Source organism: Acinonyx jubatus, chromosome E2 (genome assembly GCF_027475565.1).
Source record: "Acinonyx jubatus isolate Ajub_Pintada_27869175 chromosome E2, VMU_Ajub_asm_v1.0, whole genome shotgun sequence".
NCBI lineage: Eukaryota > Metazoa > Chordata > Mammalia > Carnivora > Felidae > Acinonyx > Acinonyx jubatus.
This window is the reverse complement of record NC_069396.1, coordinates 46,784,873-46,804,638: the sequence shown is the minus strand read 5'-3', so window position 1 is coordinate 46,804,638 and position 19,766 is coordinate 46,784,873. Positions and strand designations below refer to the sequence as shown.

The 19,766-nt window shown below is 41.5% G+C and overlaps 1 pseudogene; it reads right to left on the bottom strand.

Annotated features, from left to right (window-relative positions):
- Window positions 1-514: 514 nt before the first annotated feature.
- Window positions 515-15,733, bottom strand: LOC128313171 (tigger transposable element-derived protein 1-like; annotated as a pseudogene).
- Between the last annotated feature and the right edge of the window lie 4,033 nt (window positions 15,734-19,766).

The following is a 19,766-nucleotide window of genomic DNA, read 5'->3' as shown; positions in this document are numbered from 1 at the left end:
GGAGCCTGCTTCGGATTCTGTGTGTGTCTCTGTCTCTGCCCCTTCCCTGCTCATGCTCTGTCTCTCTCTGTCTCAAAAATAAATAAACACTAAAAATTTTAAATTAAAAAAAAGATGTGGTATATATACCATGGAGTATTACACGGCAATAAAAAAGAATTAAATCTTGCTGTTTGTAGCTACGTGGATGGAACTGGAGGGTATTATGCTAAGTGAAATTAGTCAGAGAAAGACAAATATCATATGATGTCGCTCATATGAGGACTTTAAGACACAGAACAGATGAACACAAGGGAAGGCAAGCAAAAATAATACAAAAACAGGGAGGGGAACAAAACATAAGAGACTCTTAAATATGGAGAACAAACAGAGGGTTCCTGGAGGGGTTGTGGGAGGGGGGATGGGCTAAATGGGTAAGGGGCACTAAAGAATCTACTCCTGAAATCGTTGTTGCACTATATGCTAACTAACTTGGATGTAAATTTTAAAAATAAAAAAAAATAAATAAATAAAAAAGAATCTTCTCAAAGCCTGTTACTGCTTTATCAACCAAGTCTATGTAGCATTCTAAATCCTTTGTTTTCATTTCAAAAATCTTCACAGCATCTTCACCTGGAGTAGACTCCATCCCGAGAAACCTCTTCCTTTCTTCATCATAAGAAGTCGCTGCTCATCCATTAAAGTTTCATCATGAGATCGCAGCAATTCAGTCCCATCACCAGGCTCCCCTTCTAATCCGAGTTCTCTTGCTGTTTCCACCACATCCGCAGTGACTTCCTCCACCGAAGTCTTGGATCTCTCAAATTCATCCATGAGGGTTGGAATCAATGTCTTCAAACTCCTGTTCATTTAAATATTTTGGCTTCTTCCCAGAAATCACAAATGTTGTTGATGGCATCTAGCATGGTGAATCCTTTCCAGAAAGTTTCCAGTTTGCTTTACTCAGATCCGTCAGAGGCATCATTATGGATGGCAGATGTCACCTTGTGAAATGCATTTCTTAAGTATTAAGGCTTGAGAGTTGAAATGACTCCTCGATCTGTGGGCTGCAGAATGGACGTTGTGTCAGCAGGCGTGAAAACAGCATGAATCTCCTTGTCCATCTCCATCAGAGCTATTGGGTGACCAGGTGCACTGTCAGTGAGCAGTAATATTCTGAAAGGAATCTTTTTTTCTGAGCAGTAGGTCTCAACAGTGGGCTTAAGATATTCAGTAAACTGCGGTGCCCGGGTGGTTCAGTTGGTTAAGCGTCCGACTTCAGTCCAGGTCATGATCTCATGGTTCGTAAGTTCGAGCCCCGCGTCAGGCTCTGTGCTGACAGCTCGGAGCTTGGAGCCTGTTTCAGATTCTATGTGTCCCTCTGTCTGTCTGTCTGTCTGTCTCTCTCTCTCTCTCTCTCTCTCTCTCTCAAAAATAAATAAACATTTAAAAAATTATAATATTCAGTAAACCATGTTGTAAACAGATGTGCTGTCATTCAGGCTTTTTTACAGGCAGACTAGTTTCTTAACTTGTCTTAACTAGTTTCTTAAAGGCCAAAGCATTTTCAGAATGGTCAGTGAGCGCTAGCTTCAACTTAAAGTCACCAGCTGCATTACTCCTAACAAGAGAGTCAGCCTGTCCTTTGAAGTCAGGCATTGACTTTTCCTCTCTACCCGTGAAAGTCTCGGATGGCATCTTCTTCCAATATAAGGCTGTTTTGTCGACATTGAAAATTTGTTTATGACGGCCACCTTCATGGTGATTATTTTAACTAGATCTGGATAACTTACCACAGGTTTTATAGCAGCATTTGCAGATTCACCTTGCGTTTTTATACTATGGAGATGGGTCCTTTCCTTAAATCTCATGAACCAACCTCTGCTAGCTTCAAACTCTTCTGTGCTTCCTGCCCTCTCTCAACCTTCATCAATCTGAAGAGAGTTAGGGCCTTTCTCTGGATTGGACTTTGGCTTAAGGGAATTCTGTAGCTGGTTTGATCTTCTCTCCAGACCACTAAAACTTTCTGCATATCAGCAACAAGGCTGTTTTGCTTTCGTACCAGTCATATGTTCACTGGAGTAGCACTTTTCATTTTTCTCAAGGACTTTTTCCTCTGCAATTACAGCTTGGATAATTCTTTGGCACAAGAAACTGAGTTTTCTCCCTATGTTGGCTTTGACATGCCTTCCTCACTGAGCTTGATTATTTCCAGCTTTTGATTTAAAGGGAGAGACATGAGATTCTCCCTTTCACTTGAACTCTTAGAAGCCACTGTCGGGTTATTAATTGGCTTAATTTCTATATTGTGTCAGGGAATAGGGAGGCCTGGGGAGAGGAGACAGACAGGGGATCAGCTGGTCAGTGGAGCAGTCAGACCATACACATCTATCAATTAAGGTCTCTGTCTTATGTGGGCAGGGTTCACGGTGACCCCAAACAATTATAATAGTAACATCAAAGGACCTGATCTGAGACCACCGAAACAGATATGATAATGAAAACATTTTATTTTTTTTTTATTTTTTTTCAACGTTTATTTATTTTTGGGACAGAGAGAGACAGAGCATGAACGGGGGAGGGGCAGAGAGAGAGGGAGACACAGAATCGGAAACAGGCTCCAGGCTCTGAGCCATCAGCCCAGAGCCCGACGCGGGGCTCGAACTCACGGACCGCGAGATCGTGACCTGGCTGAAGTCAGACGCTTAACCGACTGCGCCACCCAGGCGCCCCTGAAAACATTTTAAATATTGCAAGCTTTACCAAAATGTGACACAGAAACACAAAGTGAGCAAATGCTTTGGAAAAATGGTGCCGATAATGGATTTGTTCAGTGCAGGGTCGTCCAAAACCTTCAATTTGTAAAAAACACAATATTTGTGAAGCACAATAAAGAGGATGCAATAAAACCAGGTATGCCCGTATCTATATCATTTTTTTTCAAGCTATTTAAAATAGTATCTTCCTAGGGGCATCTCAGTGGCTCAGCCATTTGGGTGTCCAACTTTGGCTCAGGTCATGATCTCACAGTTCGTGGGTTTGAGCCCCACGTCGGGCTCTATGCTGACAGCTCAGAGCCTGGATCCTGCTTCAGATTCTGTGTCTCCCTCTCTCTCTGCTCCTCCCCTGCTTGGTCTCTCTCTCTCTCTCTCTCAAAAATAAACATTAAAAATAAAATAAAATAGTATCTTTCTAAAAACAGGGATAATTAATATATAATAAATTGCACATATTTAAAGTATACAATTTGGTGAGTTTCAGTATATGTATGCACACAAGAAACCATCATTAGAATCAAGATAATGAACCCGTGTGTTGCCCTCCAACATCATTTTGGGTCCTTTTGTACTCTTCCTTCAGGCTCTCCGTGCCTCTATCCCTGGAAACTCTAATTCATTTGCAGTTTTTAGAATTTTATGTAAATGGGATCTTACAGTATATACTCTTTCATTCAGCCTAAGTATTCTCAGATTTATGCATGGTATTGTGTGTATCACAGCTCGTTCTCTTGCATTGCCGAGGGCACTCTACTGATTAATAGTCTTCGGCGATGACAAGTATAGTTGCTATGAACATTCATGTACAAGTTGGGCACGTGCTTTTATTTCTCTTGGATAAATACCTAGCAGTGGAATGGCCGGGTCCTATGGTAGGTGTAAGTTTAACTTTTTAAAAAGCCGCCACACTCCCTCCCGGCATGGTGGTACCATAGTACATTCCCATCAGCAGCATGAGAATCCTAATTGTTCCACATCCTCGCCAAATACCCCCTGACTTTCAAATCAGTCTTTCAATTTTAGACATTTTATTAAAACTGGTTTGTTTTTATTCTGAGAAAGAGAGGGTGAGCAGGAGAGAGGCAGAAGGAAAGGGAAAGCGAGACTCTTAAGCTGGTTCCACACCCAGTGCAGAGCCTGATTTAGGGCTCTGTCTCACAACCGTGAGATAATGACCTGAGCTGAAATCACGAGTCTCATGCTCAACTGACTGAGCCACCCAGGTGCTCCTCAATTTTAGACATTCTAGTAGAAGTGATTTTCACCTGAATTTACCTAATGACTAATAGTACCGAGCCTTTTTTCATGTGCTTATTTACTATCCGTTTATTTCCTTGGGTGGGGTGTCTGTTTAAATATTGTGCCCATTTTTAATTGTGTTGCTTTTTCTCGTTAATGGAGTTTCGACAGTTCTTTATTTATTTTGGTGTCTGACTTGGGTTGGGCAAAATCATGGACTGAGTAGTTCAAACAGAAGCAATTTATTTCTCACAGTTCTGGAGGCTGGGAAGTTCAAGATCAACGTGCTAGCTGTTTTGGGTCTTGGTGAGGGCTCTATTACTAGCTTATAGATCTTATATATGGCTGCCTTTTTTTGAGAGGGAGAGAGAGAGCACACATGAGTTGGGGAGAGGAGCAGAGGGAGAGAGAGAAAGAATCTTTTTTAAAAAAATATATTTAGGGACACCTGGGTGGCTTAGTTGGTTACGCGTCCAACTTCGGCTCAGGTCTTGGTCTCGTGGTCTGTGGGTTTGAGCCCCACGTTGGGTTCTGTGTTGACAGCTGGGAGCCTGGAGCCTGCTTTGGATTCTGTGTCTCCCTCTCTCTCTGCCCCTTCCTCATTCACGCTCTGTCTCTGTCTCTCAAAAATGAATAAATGTTTAAAAAAATTTATATATGTATATATATATATTTATGTATTTATTTATTTATGTATTTTGAGAGAGAGAATGCAACCAGGGTAAGGGCAGAGGGGGAGAAAGAGAATCCCAAGCAGGCTCTGAGTAGTCAGCACAGAGCCCAACACAGGGCTTGAACTCATGAACCACGAGATCATGACCTCCATAACAAAGTCAGGAGTCAGACGCCTAACTGACTGAGCCACCCAAGTGCCAAGAGAGAGAGACAGAGAGAGAGAGAGAGAGAGAGAGAGAGAGAGAGAGAGAGAGAGAGAGACTCTTAAGCAGGCTCCATGCTAAGCACAGAGCCCAATATGAGGCTTAATCCCATGACCCTGGGATCATGACGTGAGCCAAAATCAAGAGTTGGGCCCTCAACCACCTGAGCCACCCAGGTACTCAGATGGCTGCCTTTTTACTGTGGCCTCACATAATGCAGGAAGAGAGCTGTGGAATGTCTTCCTCTTCTAATAAGGGTACCATCTCTATAGGACTAGGACTCCATGCTTAGGGCCTCATTAAACCTTTATCACCTCCTCACAGGACCTATCTCAAGATATAGTAACATTGAGAGTTAGGGCATCAACTACAAATTGGGGGGGGGGGGAACATATTCAGTCCGTAAGACTTACACAAGTCCTTTATCAGAGATGTTATTTACAAATACCTTCCCAGTGTGCGGCTTCCCTTTTCATCCTCTTAATAATGTCTGAAGAGCAGCAATTCTTGATTTTAAGTCCAGTTTTATCAATTTTTTAAAAACGGATCATTTGTCAGTGTTGTTATCTAAAAGAATCCTTGCCTAATGGAAATTCACAAAGATTTTCTTCGAAAAGTTTTGTAATATCATGTTTTACATGTAGATCTATAATTCATTTTGAGGTTGTGGGGTTGTGTGTGTGTGTGTGTGTGTGTGTGTTTTGTTTTGTTTTGGTTTTGGTTTTGTTTTTTTTGGTATGTGGTACAAAGCAGTGCTCAAAGTTCCTCTTTTTGCCTATGGATACTCTGTTGTTCTGGCACCATTTGTTGAAAATATGATCTTTTCCCACTGAATTGTCTTGCAACTTAGTCAAAATTCAGTTGACTGTGCAGGTGTGGATCTACTTGTAGACTGTTCTCCTGATCTATTTTTCTATCTTGACACCAATACTACATCGTCTTAATTACTGTAGGTTTACAAATCTTGAAATTTGGTAGTAGAAGTCTTCCAACTCTATCCTTCTTTTTCAAAGTTATTTTGACTATTCTAGGTACTTAGCATTTCTATAAGAATTTTGGAATCAGCTTTTCGATTTTTATAAAAATTATATGTGACAATATCTTGGATCCACAGACTCATCTGGAGGAAATTGACATCTCTGCACTAAATTTTCCAATCTACGAACCCCGTATATTTCTCCATTTATTTAGGTATTCCTTAATGTCTTCCAGAATGTTTTTTTAAGTTTGTAGTGTACAGATACTGCACACCCTTCTTCAGATTTATCCCTATATAGTTCATATTTTTATTATCTTTTTAAAAATTTTTATTTATTTTTGAGAGAGAGAGAGAGAGAGGGAGAGAGAGAGATGGAGAGAGAGAATATGCAGGAGGGGCAGAGAGAGAGGGAAACAGAATCCCAAGCAGGCTCCATGCTGTCAGTGCAGAGCCCGATGTGGGGCTCGAACCCACAAACCATGAGATCATGACCTGAGCCAAAATAAAGAGTCAGATGCTTAATTAGCTAAGCCAACCTGGAGCCCCTATTTTTCCCTTTTCAATCTGTATGCCTTTTATTTTTTTTCTTGACAGCTTGCAATAGCCCGGACTCAGTACAATATTGAATAGGAGTGTTGAAAGCAAACATTCTTCTCTTGCTCCCAATTTTAAATAGAAACTATTCAAACTTTTAACATCATCTATCTTTCTAAATGCCCTTTGACAGGTTAAGGAAGTTTCTTTCTATTCCTTGTTTACTGACTTAAAAGTCAATTTTGTTGAATGTTTTTTCTTTACCTATTGAGATGACCAGAGTTTATTCTTTAGTTTGTTAATATGATGAATTTCATTGATTGCTTTTTGAATGTTGAATGAATCTTGTATTCCCAGAATAAACTCCAGTTGGCCTTTTTATATACTATAATTTTTATGTATTGATGGATTTAATTTACTAATATTTTGTTAAGGATTTTTGTATCTGTGTTCTAGGGAATATTGATTTATAGTTTTCTTGTAATGTCTTTACCTGGTCTCTGGTATCAAGGTAATATTGTCTCAAAATTAGTTGGAATGTGTTCCTTCCTCTCCTATTTTCTGGATGAGATTTTTCAGAATCCATGTTATTTTATTTGATGGAATAAATGTGTGAATATTTGATGGAATTCTCCAGTAAAACCATTGGCCTGGAGATTTATTTTTTTGGCAGATATTTAGCTATAAATTCAATTTCTTTAATAGTTATAGAACCTCTCAGGTTATCTTTTTCATCTTTGGTGAATTTGGGTAGTTGGTATATTTCAAGGAATTGATACATTTCATGGAAGTTGTCAAATATGGGCATTGAATCTTTTGTAGTATTACCTAATTACCTTTTAATTCATGTTGGTTCTGTAGTGATAGTCCTCTTTCATTCACAAGATAGGTGATTTTGTTTACTCTCTTTTTCTCTTGGTCAGTCTGGTTATAAGTTTATCAACTCTATTGATCTATCAGAGATCGCTTTTCGTTTCATTGATTTTTTTCAATTTTATTGATTTTTCCAAGTTTTTCAATTTTATTGATTTCTGTTCTTTGCTATTTTTTCCTTCAGTGCTCTGGGTTTCATTTGCTCTTCTTTTTCTAGGATCTTAAGATAGAGAGTTAGATTTGAGAGCTTCTTTTGTAATGTATGTGTTTACTGCAATAAATTTATCTCTCAAAACTGCTTTAATTGCTCCCACAAATTTTGATATTTTTAGATTCAATTAAAAGGTTTTTTTTTCAGGGTGCCTGGGTGGCTCAATTGGTTGAGCATCTGACTTCAGCTCAGGTCATGATTTTGCCATTCATGAATTCGAACTCTGCATCAGGCTCTGTGCTGACAGCTCAGAGATTGGACCCTGCTTTGGATTCTGTGTGGGTGTCTCTTTCTTTGCCCCCCATCCCCGCTTGTTCTCTGTCTCTCTCTCAAAAATAAATTAACATTAAAAAATATTTTTTATTTTCTATTTCCTCTTAACACTACTTCTTTGACTCATGGATTATTTAGAAGTGTGTGATTAATTTCCAAATATTTGGGAATATTCCAGCTATCTTTCTATTATTGATTTCTACTTTAATTCCATTGTGGCCAGAGGACATAACTTGTATATGCATATTTTGTATGATTTCAATTTTTAAAAATTTGTTAAGGTGTTCATTTTCTAACACAGGATAAAGTGTATCTTTTTAAAAATGTATTTATTTATTTTGAGAGAGTGTGGGAGCAGGGAAGGGGCAGACAGAGAGGGAGAGAGAGAATCCCAAGCAGACAGCGTGTTGTCAGTGCAGAGCCTGATGTAAGGCTTGATCTTGGGGCTCGATCTCTTGAACCATGAGATTATGACCTGAGCCAAAATCAAAAGCCAGATGCTTAACTGACTGAGCCACCCAGGTGTCCCAGGATATGGTCTATCCTAGTAAATGTTCTATGTGCGCTTGATACTTATTTTATTTTTGAGAAAGGGACAGAGACAGAGACAGAGCACGAGAGGGAGAGGGGCAGAGAGAAAGGGAGACACAGAATCCAAAGCAGGCTCAGGCAAAGCCTGACACGGAGCTCAAACTCACAGACCACAAGATCATGACCTGGGCCGAAGTCGGACACTTAATCATCTAAGCCACCCAGGCGCCCACTATGTGCACTTGAAAAGAATGTGTTTTCTGCTATTGTTGGGTGCAGTGTTTTGGAAATATCAATTAGGTCAGCTTAGTTGATAGTATTGATTATATCTTTTCTATTTTTGCTGATTTCTTATCTATTTTTACTATTGATTACTGAGAGATGGGTGTTGAAGTTGCCAACTATAAACATAGATTTGTCTACTTCTTTCAGTTCTATCTGTTTTTGCTTGATGTATTTTGAAGCTCTGTTGTTAGGTGCAAGCACATTTAGGGTTGTTAAACTTTCTTGCTGAATTTATTTTTGTATCATTATATAATGACCCTGGTAATTTTTCTTGTTGTGAAGTATACTTTTTTTCTGATACGAATAGGGTGACTCTTGCTTTATTTTGATTAGTATTTGAGTGGTATATCTTTTTCCATCCTTTTACTTTTAACCTGTCCACATCTTTTTTTTTTAATTTTTTTTCAACGTTTTTATTTATTTTTGGGACAGAGAGAGACAGAGCATGAATGGGGGAGGGGCAGAGAGAGAGGGAGACACAGAATCGGAAACAGGCTCCAGGCTCTGAGCCATCAGCCCAGAGCCTGATGCGGGGCTCGAACTCACGGACCGCGAGATCGTGACCTGGCTGAAGTCGTACGCTTAACTGACTGCGCCACCCAGGCGCCCCCACATCTTTTTATTTACAGTGAGTTTCTTGTAGATGGCATATAGTCTAAATTTAATGAGAATCTTTGTCTTTTATTCGGTATACTTTGATTATTTACATGTAATGTAATATTGATACATTGGATTTAGGTCTATCATTTTATTGTTTTGTTTGTTCTCTCCTTCCTCCTTTCTGCCTTCTTTTGGATTTGAATTTGTTTTCTTTTAATATTTCCATTAGCTCTCCACTTTGCCCCCACATACTTTCTGTTTATAGGTCACCCTTCCCAGTCGTCTGACCAGAAAGAGAGCATTTCTCAGAATTTTTCTGTCTGCATCTGCTGCCCAGATCTGGGATTTGGATCATGCTCTGGTTAAAGTAGGGAGGTACAGGAGGGAAAAAAACCTATAGAAACCTTACCACTATGTCAGTTGTTTTTCAAACTTTGACTTCCCTCTGCAATCTGCCTACTCTCAATTACTTTTCAGTGTCCTTGGGTAGTTACTTTATGTATTCTGGCCAGAGATTTTAGTTGTAATCCATGAGGGATTACATATAGTAGGCTTAATCAATCTTAATGACAACCATAAGCACACACACACACACACACACACACACACACACACATCTTTTGAAAAGAGTGATATTGTTTTGAGTTTTTGCAAATCTTTTTAATCTCCAGCTTAACAGAAAGGAATTGGATTCTGGGGCATCTCGGTGGCTCAGTCAGTTAAGTGTCCGACTCTTGATTTCAACTCAGGTAATGATCTCCTGGTTTGTGAGATCAAGTCCTGCTTCAGGCTCTGTGCTGACAGTGCAGAGCCTGATTGGGATTCTCTCTCCCCCCTCTCTCTGCCCCTCCCCTGCTCACACTCTCTCTAAAAATAAATAAACATTTTTTAAATATAATAAAATCTTTAAAGTAAAGAGACATTCTTTAAAAAGGCAAAACTACAGGAACATAGAACAGAGTAGTGGTTGCCAGGGGTTAGGGGGAGAGGGAAGGTGTGACTGAAGGGGATGGCACAAGGGAGGATTTTGGATGATGGAACTATCCTGTATCCTGTGGTAGTGGTAACATAAATCCATACATGTCAATTTTATTGTGTATTAATTTAAAAAAGAAAGTACTCTTGGGAAAACTATTCTCTGACTTGTAGAACTGGTGCTAATCATTCAAAACAAGAGAATGACAGTGTAGGTGGGGGGAGACCATGAGGTTCCGGATCTACTGAGTCTGAGGTGACTTTGAGACGTTCAGTCGGTATCAAGTAGGCAGTGACACACACCATCTGGAACCCACAGGAGAGTTGTGTCTGCTCTTAAGATTTTCAGCATCCTCACTTGGTATAGAGTCACGGTTTTCTTCTGAACTTGTATGTGAGTTATCAAGAGTTACCATTTCATGTTCCTTATCACTGTTGTTTATGTGATTTAGCACCAGCAGACTCAATCCTTCTATCTCAACGACTATGTGATGATAAATGAATATTTGTAACTTACTGTGCATGTGCATGGATGGGAAGGGATGTCTTGTTTACAATAAGAAATAAAACAAAAGCAGAAAGTCATTTAGAATGATCATGGGGCAGGAGTCAGCAGGAGTCAGTGGTTTCTGAAGCCAGGAAAGAGTTTGAGAAGGCTTAGGAAGATTGTAGAATGTAAGAAGAGGCTTGAGAATGAGAGGTGACAGAAGATAAGGAGCTTGAAAGTTGCAGTCGGAGGGGTTGGTGGGAGATCAGGTCGGGGTGTGTGTGTGTGTGTGTGTGTGTGTGTGTGTGTGTGTGTGTGTGTGTACATAAGTATGTGCTACCAGAAAAGCCAATGGAGAAAATTTTAAAAAGAGGTGCTTATTCTCTGAAAGCAGGAAATGTCCTCAGGACTTAATTACAAGGAGGTTATTGGCAGCCTTGGCTGGCATCGACTCAGAGCAGTGGTGGGGTGGAAGCTAGCATGGGGAAGGAGGTGGAAAGAAGTTGAAATCAGCAGTGTACTGAGAGGAGTAGTATTCTGATGGGGGTGCCCTTCATCTTCAGTCTCTTGAACTTTATGTTGGAGCCATGAGCTCTAACACCAGTTAGAGACATAAGAATTGGAAACTAACAGGGGCACCTGGGTGGCTTAGTCGGTTGAGTGTCCAACTCTTGGTTTCAGTTCGGATCATGATCTTACGGTTCGTGAGTTTGAGCCCCATGTCAGGCTCTGTGCTGACTCTTGATTTCAGCTCAGGTCATGATCCCAGGGTCGTGGGGATCAAGCCCTGTGTCGGACTCTGCATGGAGCATGGAGCCTGCTTGAGATTCTCTCTCTCTCCCTTTGCCCCTCTCCACCACTCACACACACACTCTCTCTCTCTAAAAAAAAAAAAAAAAAGAATTAGAAAAAAACCTCTATTTGATGATAACATGATTATAAAAGAATCAATGGAAAAGCAACTACAAATAGAACTTAGTTAAGTAGCATGACATTAAAATTAATACATAGAAATCAGCAGTCTTCAATAGTATCCAGTTAGAAGAAAGAACAGAAAGGCAAACCCTAGTCATAAGAACAACTAGTAATAATAATAAAATATCTAGGCATTAGCTTAACAAGAAATGTGTAAAATTTATGAGGAAAACTATAAATACTCCTGAAAGACACAAAAGTAAACATGAACAGATGGAAGGACAATGTTTTTGGACAGAAGTCTCCTGTAGTAAAGATATCAATTCTTTCAAAGTTGATTTATACATGTATTGCAACCTTCCCCCCAAATGCCATCATTTGATCTAGAATTAGAAAAAGGTTGGTTATAAAACTTATTTGAAAGAATAAGCAAATAAGAACATCCAGGAAAACTCTAAGAAGACCATGGTAAGAGAGCACCACTTGGGGCGCCTGGGTGGCGCAGTCGGTTAAGCGTCCGACTTCAGCCAGGTCACGATCTCGCGGTCCATGAGTTCGAGCCGCGCATCAGGCTCTGGGCTGATGGCTCAGAGCCTGGAGCCTGTTTCCGATTCTGTGTCTCCCTCTCTCTCTGCCCCTCCTCCGTTCATGCTCTGTCTCTGTCCCCAAAATAAATAAACATTGGGAAAAAAAAAAAAAAAAAAAAGAGAGCACCACTGGCTGTACCAGATATTAAAACATATTATAAAACTCCTGTAATTATAACACTGTGGTGTTAATGAGGGACTATAAGGCAAGCTGAGGGCCAAGCACAAGCCAGCACACACACATCCCCCCCAGGTGGGATATGTGTGACACTCCTCAGGCACTCCTGGCTGCCCAAGGATAAAAGAAAGGACAGAAAACAAATGGTTAAACTGATAAGAGTCTCCAGCAGTTCACAAACATCTTAGTAATATTACAAGAAAAGGGCAATATTATTAGTAGCCTAATCTCCAGGAACTCCCTACAGTCTTAATGGTAATGCTTTGCTAGAGGGAAAAATACCTTAGCTTGACAATAGCTAGGCCTCCAGTAAGCTCTGAGTCCTTAGCATATGGAAAATCCCTTTAAGAAACTTCCTCTTGACTTTATCTCCCCCAGCCCCATAGTATATAACCAGCCACTCTTCACCACCGCAGTGCAGCTCTTCCTGCTCACAGGTCCTGTCCCCGTGCTTTAATAAAATCACCTTTTTGCACCAAAGATGTCTTCAAAAGTTCTTTCTTGGCCATCAGTTCTGAACCCCACCATCACCCCAAAACCTCATCAGTATTGGCTCATGGATAGACCAAAGGAACAGGATAGAAAATTCAGGAAGAGAACCAAATGTATATAGAAATTTAGCATATGGTGAAGGTTGCATCTCAAACCACTGGAGAAAAGAAGGATGTTTTAAATAAGTGGTACCAGAGTAAGTGGGTAACTATATGGAAAAAGTTCAGATTAGATCTGTTCCTCACAACATGCATAGGGATAAATTTGAAAAGGGCCAAGAGATCTAAATTGTTAAAAGTGAGGGGCACCTGGGTGGCCCAGTCAGTCAGGTGTCTGCTTTGGCTCAGGTTATGATCTCCTGGTTCAGTAGTTCAAGCCCTGCATCAGGCTCTGTGCTGACAGCTCAGAACCTGGAGCCTGCTTTGGATTCTGTGTCTCCCTCTGTCTCTGACCCTCCCCCATTCAGGCTCTGTCTGTCTCTCAAAAATAAATAAAACGTTAAAAAAAAATGTAAGTGACACTATCCTAGAACTAAAACAAAACCTGATGAATTCCTTTATAACCTTAAAGTGGGCAAAATTGTGCAAAGTGTAGAAACAGTGAAAGAAAAGATGGATACATTTTGATGTGGGGAACAAAAGCAAAAGAAATATACATAAAATTAAATTTCCTTACAACTTGCAGCCCATTGACCAAAGACCGGTGGAGTATGACAATGCTCAAGGAGTTCACAACTAACTGCCTTAATGTTAATGTGCTGCTAGAGGCAAAAAGCAACCTTACCTTGACATCAGCCAGGCCTCCAGGATCCTGTAGGTTTCTTTAATATATGAAAATACTCTTAAGGGGTCCCTGGGTGGCTCAGTCAGTTAAGCATCCGCTTCAGCTCAGGTCATGATCTCACAGTTAATGAGTTCGAGCCCTGCATCCGGCTCTGTGCTGACAGCTCAGAGCCTGGAACCTGCTTTGGATTCTGTGTCTCCCTCTCTCTCTGCTCCTCTCCCACTCATGCTCTCTCTCTCTCTCTCTCTTTTTCTCTTAAAAATAAATAAAGATTTAAAAATTAGAAAAGAAAATCCTCTTGGAAACTTCCTTTATCCATTCCCACCCCCAACTTAGAAGTATATAATCCATCGTTCCTCACAACCTCAGTGCAGCTCTTTCTGCCCACGGGTCCTGTCCCTGTGCTTTAATAAAACCACCTTTTTGCACCAAAAACATCTCAAGAATTCTTTCTTGGCCGTCGGCTTTGAACCCCAAAACAGCAAACCACATCATTTTGGTGCCTGAACATGCGGCCTGAGTCTTCTCATCTGGACTCCGAGCCTCGGTGCAAACTTGGCAAGTAATTCCTCTTCTCTTTCTTTACTTTCATTTCAGAGGCTTTTTGAGGAGTATGGTCTTACTGGAACACTTTCTTGTCGATTGCTCAGGCTGCAATCCTCTAGCCTGCAGCTGCTCTATGAGGAGGAGAAAGCCTGCCTTTTGGCTGGAAGTTAGCACCCTGAGAAGAATGTTAAACAAGACCCAGAAACTTGATGCCCTCTCTTTCTTCCTGTCCTTATACAAAGTTGTCTTTCTTGGGCACAGGACAGCCACTTAGGTCACCAGGACAGCTGCCAATCTTAAGACTCCCATGTGACGATTCCTCCTTATTGGTCTAATGTGATCTGCTCCACATCTCTGGTCTAGCTGCTTCTGGCCCCAAGGCAGCTGAAACCAGTATCTGATTGAATTAAAATCTAACCAGGGACCATTTTTTCCTAGGGAAGTAGGCTGTAAAAACTACATGTGCTGGAATGTCGTTTAGATCATGATGGATTTCTATCTTTACTGTTTTCCATCAATGTCCCCTATTAACTACTTAAATTACAACATTGAGTAATTTCCCCTTGTAAAAGTTTCCTAGTGTTTTCCATGGGTTAAAAATGGCGTGTTCTTCACAGCCTTCATAGCACCGGCACGAAGTCCACCGGCATCACCAGCACCTATTTGTAGCCCAGGATGATGGGGAAGCAGTGGGGTTGGGGGGGTGGATGCTGGCAGGGCAGTGATTACAGTGATTTCACTCAAGGGCCATCTCTTGGTGGCTTTGACACTAGGAAAACCTCTGACATATCCTGTGTGGGATGCCACCTGGGAGTCGTTGGCGGGGGGCGGGGAGGGTGATTTTCTTGGTAATGGACCCTCTCTACTTTTCTAGGAGCGTGGGATCTTCTTCAGTTCCCAAGGACTCTCCATTGGGATGCCTTTTAACCCACTGGAAACAATTCAGACTGCAAAATGTCAGGGGGAAAAAAAAGAGTTGTCTTCTGTAACATTGCATGATGTCAGTACTCCTTAGGAGACAAGGGAAAATGGCCCATTAATGGGACATTAAGATTCAGTAGGATCTATCAGATCTCTTCTGCAGGAAATGGGGCAAATGGACTGAGGTACCCTGTTTCCAGGTCTCCGTGGCACTAAATCAGGACCTTGACCTAAGGACCTCTTACAGACTGTGTTTGGCCACTAACCAGGCTAATAACCCCCCTCCCAACATTTTGGTTGATGATTATATAAATAGGGCTCCTCCTAATTAACCCAGGTTATTGGAGTAAACACAGGCTATAGAACTTATCAGACCCAGATTAATGGCTATGATAATTGTAATCAATTGTCTCTGGTTAGTCAACCTCAGGATGGAGCAGCTGTCAAAACTCCTTTTGTTTCAGGGAAGTTCCCGGTCTTCTCTGGCTCTACATGGACTGCCCATTTCTACTTATCGGTGAGAAATAAACAAGCGTCTGCTCATCTGTCCAAACTGATGAGCTTCAGAGCCAGGAGCCTCTCTCTCTGTCTTCGGGGCTTTTGCCCACCTCCAGCTGTCTGGCAGCAGCTCACCTCTTCTGCCTCCTCCTTTCCTTCCTGTTTCTGCACCACCTTGGGTGCGGCCTGCATAACTGGCTCCTGGCACCACTGTCTCCTCCTTCCACCCTCTCTGTCAAGGAGCAAAGAGCACCCCTCCGGACTTACACCACCCACTTCCGATTTCCCCACTAGTGCCCCAGCTAAAAATTTGACAATGGGGAACAAATTGGTTGTGTTTTAAGTGGACCCAGATGGAGCATATTTGGTTTTTTAATTTTATTTTATTTATTTATTTTGAGAGAGAGAGAGAGAGAGCAAGGGAGGGACAGACAGAGAGTGACAGAGAGAGAATCCCAAACAGACTCTGCACTGCCAGCATGGAGCCTGACATAGGGCTCAAACCCACGAGCCATGAGTTCATCCTGAGCCAAAATCAGGAGTTGGACCCTCAACCAACTGAGCCACCCAAGTGCTCCCATATTCAGTATTTAAACTAATTTAAGTTTCTTAGTTTAATTAAGATAGACATGTCTTTAGAGTTATCAACATTAGGGGCACCTGGGTGGCTCAGTCAGTTAAGTGGCTGACTTCGGCTCGGGTCATGATCTCGCGGTCTGTGAGTTCGAGCCCCGCGTCAGGCTCTGTGCTGACAGCTCAGAGCCTGGAGCCTGTTTCAGATTCTGTGTCTCCCTCTCTCTGACCCTCCCCCGTTCATGCTCTCTCTCTGACTCAAAAATAAATAAACGTTAAAAAAAATTTAGAGTTATCAGCATTAATATAAAACTTTTATATACTACCAAGGATGACTAAAGGTCAAATAAGCCCGTGTTAGCAAAAAGAAGATTTCAACTGGTGGTTACTTTTGTCTGCCTCAAAGTTTTCATGGGTAATTGTTAAGATAGCTTTCAAAGTCTCTGGTAACCCGAAACTTTAAAATTTTGCTTGGAGATGGCAAATTGGATTGAATTCATTGGGCATCTAAGTATTTTCTAAATAAGGTAAGATACTGAAGCATTGATTACTGAATGTGAGGTTTATCTGCCTTTGGTTTCCTATTGCAGATAAGCTGAGGATTACTTGGGTCTTTTGGTAAATATGCTTTGCACTTTATTAAAAGAATTGAACTATGGGTGGCTCAGTTGGTTAAGCATCTGACTTTGGCTCAGGTCGTGATTTCACAGTTTGTGGGTTCAAGCCCTGCATCAGGCTCTGTGCTGACAGCTCAGAGCTCAGAGCCTGCTTCAGATTCTGTGTCTGTGTCTCTCTCTCTCTCTCTGCCCCTCCCCCACTCATGCTCTCTCTCTCTCTCTCTCTCTCTCTCTCTCTTTCTCAAAAATCAACATTAATAAAATAAAATTGTGAAATGTATTTATAAATTTCAGATCTAAAGAAGTCTGATATAACAGTTCACAACTGGTTACTACTTAGTTTTCACTGGAGACTATGGTTTTTAGGAGTTAAAACTTGGCTAAATGTAATTAAGACTGGTGGGAATAAGGGTAGCAACTCTCTATGTAGGAAAGCAGGAGATATACAAGAAAGATCTAAGGAAGGGGAATACATTGTGTTGAGGAAAAGGAAAGTAATTTTGTCCTAAAACGAGACTGGTTGTTTGGAGAGAAAAGGCCTAAGTCAAAATCTGGATGAAAAAGTTGTGGAAGGTTTATGAAGGGAAAGCTTCCAAAAAGAATTTTATGTGCAGTCAGGACTAAGATTGAAATGAATGGATTTTAAAAGTACACTGGTAGGGGCACCTGGGTGGCTCAGTCAGTTGAGTGTCCATCTGACTCTTGATTTCGACTCAGGTCATGATCTCATGGTTCATGGGATTGAGTCGGGCTTCCTGCTGAGTGTGCAGCCTGCTTAAGATTCTCTCTCTCTCTGTCTCTCTTTCTCTCTCTCTTTCTCTCCTCTCTCTCAAAATTAAATAAATAAACATTCCTTTAAAAAGAAGCGGTGACTTCCAGTTCCAGACAAGATGGCAGAGACTTATTTCTCCATACCCCTCTCCAAGTACAAGACAACTATGGCATCGTCTGATGTGCTGTTCAATGTAGATGGCAGAAGTACTTAACACAATTATATTTTTTTAAGCGAAGGAGGTAAATGGATAGACATAGAAGTAAAGTTTCAGTACTTCAGTCCAAGTGGTAAAATATTGATGCTAGACTTATGTGATACATTATATATTCATATTGTAATTCCTAGATCAAATGGTAAGAAAACTGTCCAAAGGAATGCACTCATAAAGAATATAAATCAAAATGGAATTCTAAAAAAAATGCTCACGTAATCCACGGAATGTAAAAGCAAAAAGCCAGAGGGATGAGAAACAGAGGGAACAAATGGAAAATGAATAAGATGTCAAACTTAAGACCAAGCCTCAATAGTTACTTTAGATGTAGGTTATCCAAATTGCGCAAAATCAAAAACAGAGATTGGTAGAGTGAATTTAAAAACCATGATTCAACTGTAATCTGTCCCCAAAAAACTCACTTGAAATATAACAATATTGGCAGGTTACAGGTAAAAAGGATGGGAAAAGATGTGCTGTGCAAACAAGAACTCTAAAAAGCCAAAAGTTACTACATTAAAATCAAATTAAGTAGACTTCAGAGCAAAAAAAAATTGCTAAGAACAAGGAGGGGAATTACAGGGAAGGATCGTTCCACCAAAGAGACATATCTTGCAATTATAATAATAATTAATGTAATAAAATAACATAATAATAAATCTGAATTTAGCTGCAGAGAGTAAATTCTCTCTAGCTGTGCCCTTTCTGTAAAGCCCAGGCAACCAGAAGGTTTCAAGGGTCTCTAGTGGTCTTATTAGTGCAAACCTGCCCCCTGAAAATCCTGGAGCAGGGAGAGGCCGGAAGGCTCATATTCAAACACCCATTTGGGCTCTGAATGAGGATTGGGGGTGTGGGGAGGGATGGATGTGTTTCTCTGACCATAAGGAAGGGTCCCCACAAGTTATCTCCAGGGGTTTTCCAAGAATAGATAAGGGGGTTCTGAGAATAGACGTGATACGGAGTAAACCACAGTTTGTGTTGTACCACACCCACCCACCCACCCACCCACACACACACACACACACACACACACACCCCTTGGGTCCTGAAAGAAGTGAGAAGAAGGTCCCAGTAGGTGTCAAATCCAAAATATTAAATCGTGAGGTTCCCCACTACCACCCCATTTCTAAGGGACTCTGACTATGAAGGGCAGCAATGGATCTTGAGGGGACAAAGCCTCCTCTCTGGAGTCAAACTAGGGGAGACCTCAAGGCTTAGAGGAGATTGGGAGGCATGGTCACTGATGAAATTTGAAGTGGGGTTTGCGAGCCAACGGTAAAAAAGACTTCTTGAAGACATCTTTGGTGCAAAAAGGTGATTTCATTAAAGCACGGGGACAGGACCCGTGGGCAGAAAGAGCTGCACTGGGGTTGTGAGGAGTGACTAATTATATACTTTCAAGTTTGTGGAGGGAGAGGAGGTATAGATAACATGGGTCTCCAAGGAATTTCTGGATGCTGAAAGCAGGGTCTCACAGGACCCTAAAGATTTAGCTATTGTCAAAATAAGGTTGCTTTTAGTTTTCAGGGAAGTGTAAAAATGGAGACATTAAGGCAGCCATAAATGTCTGGGGGACCGTTATACGCTGGGGGTCTCTGACACCTATCAATGGGCTGCAGGCTGAATTTTTCTTGTCTTTGTTTCCCTCATCAGTTGCCCCCAAGGCTCACCCTAATTCTCTGCTCCCTCGCCCACCCCCAGACCCCACAGGGACCCAGGCACTGCTCCCCTCAAAGCTCCTACTCCCATGAGCCCCCCGCCCCCCACCTGTTTCTTGACATCCCTGGCTCTCATCCAGTCCCCTGTTTACTCACTTCATTTTCCTGGTTGACTTTGGGTGCCGTTCAACTCTCTCTCTGGGAACCTGCCCTTCGTGGGGAATGCCAGAGCCCTCACCCACCCTGGCCACCCAAGGCCCAGGCTTTGGTGATAAGAGAGGAGGAGTCCTGGGGGCAGCAGCTGCTGGGGTGTTGTCCGAGAGGGCTCCCAGGCCTTGCAGCTGCTGTTTCCAGGGGAGACTCCCCAGCAAACAATGAGTCTTGATGTTGG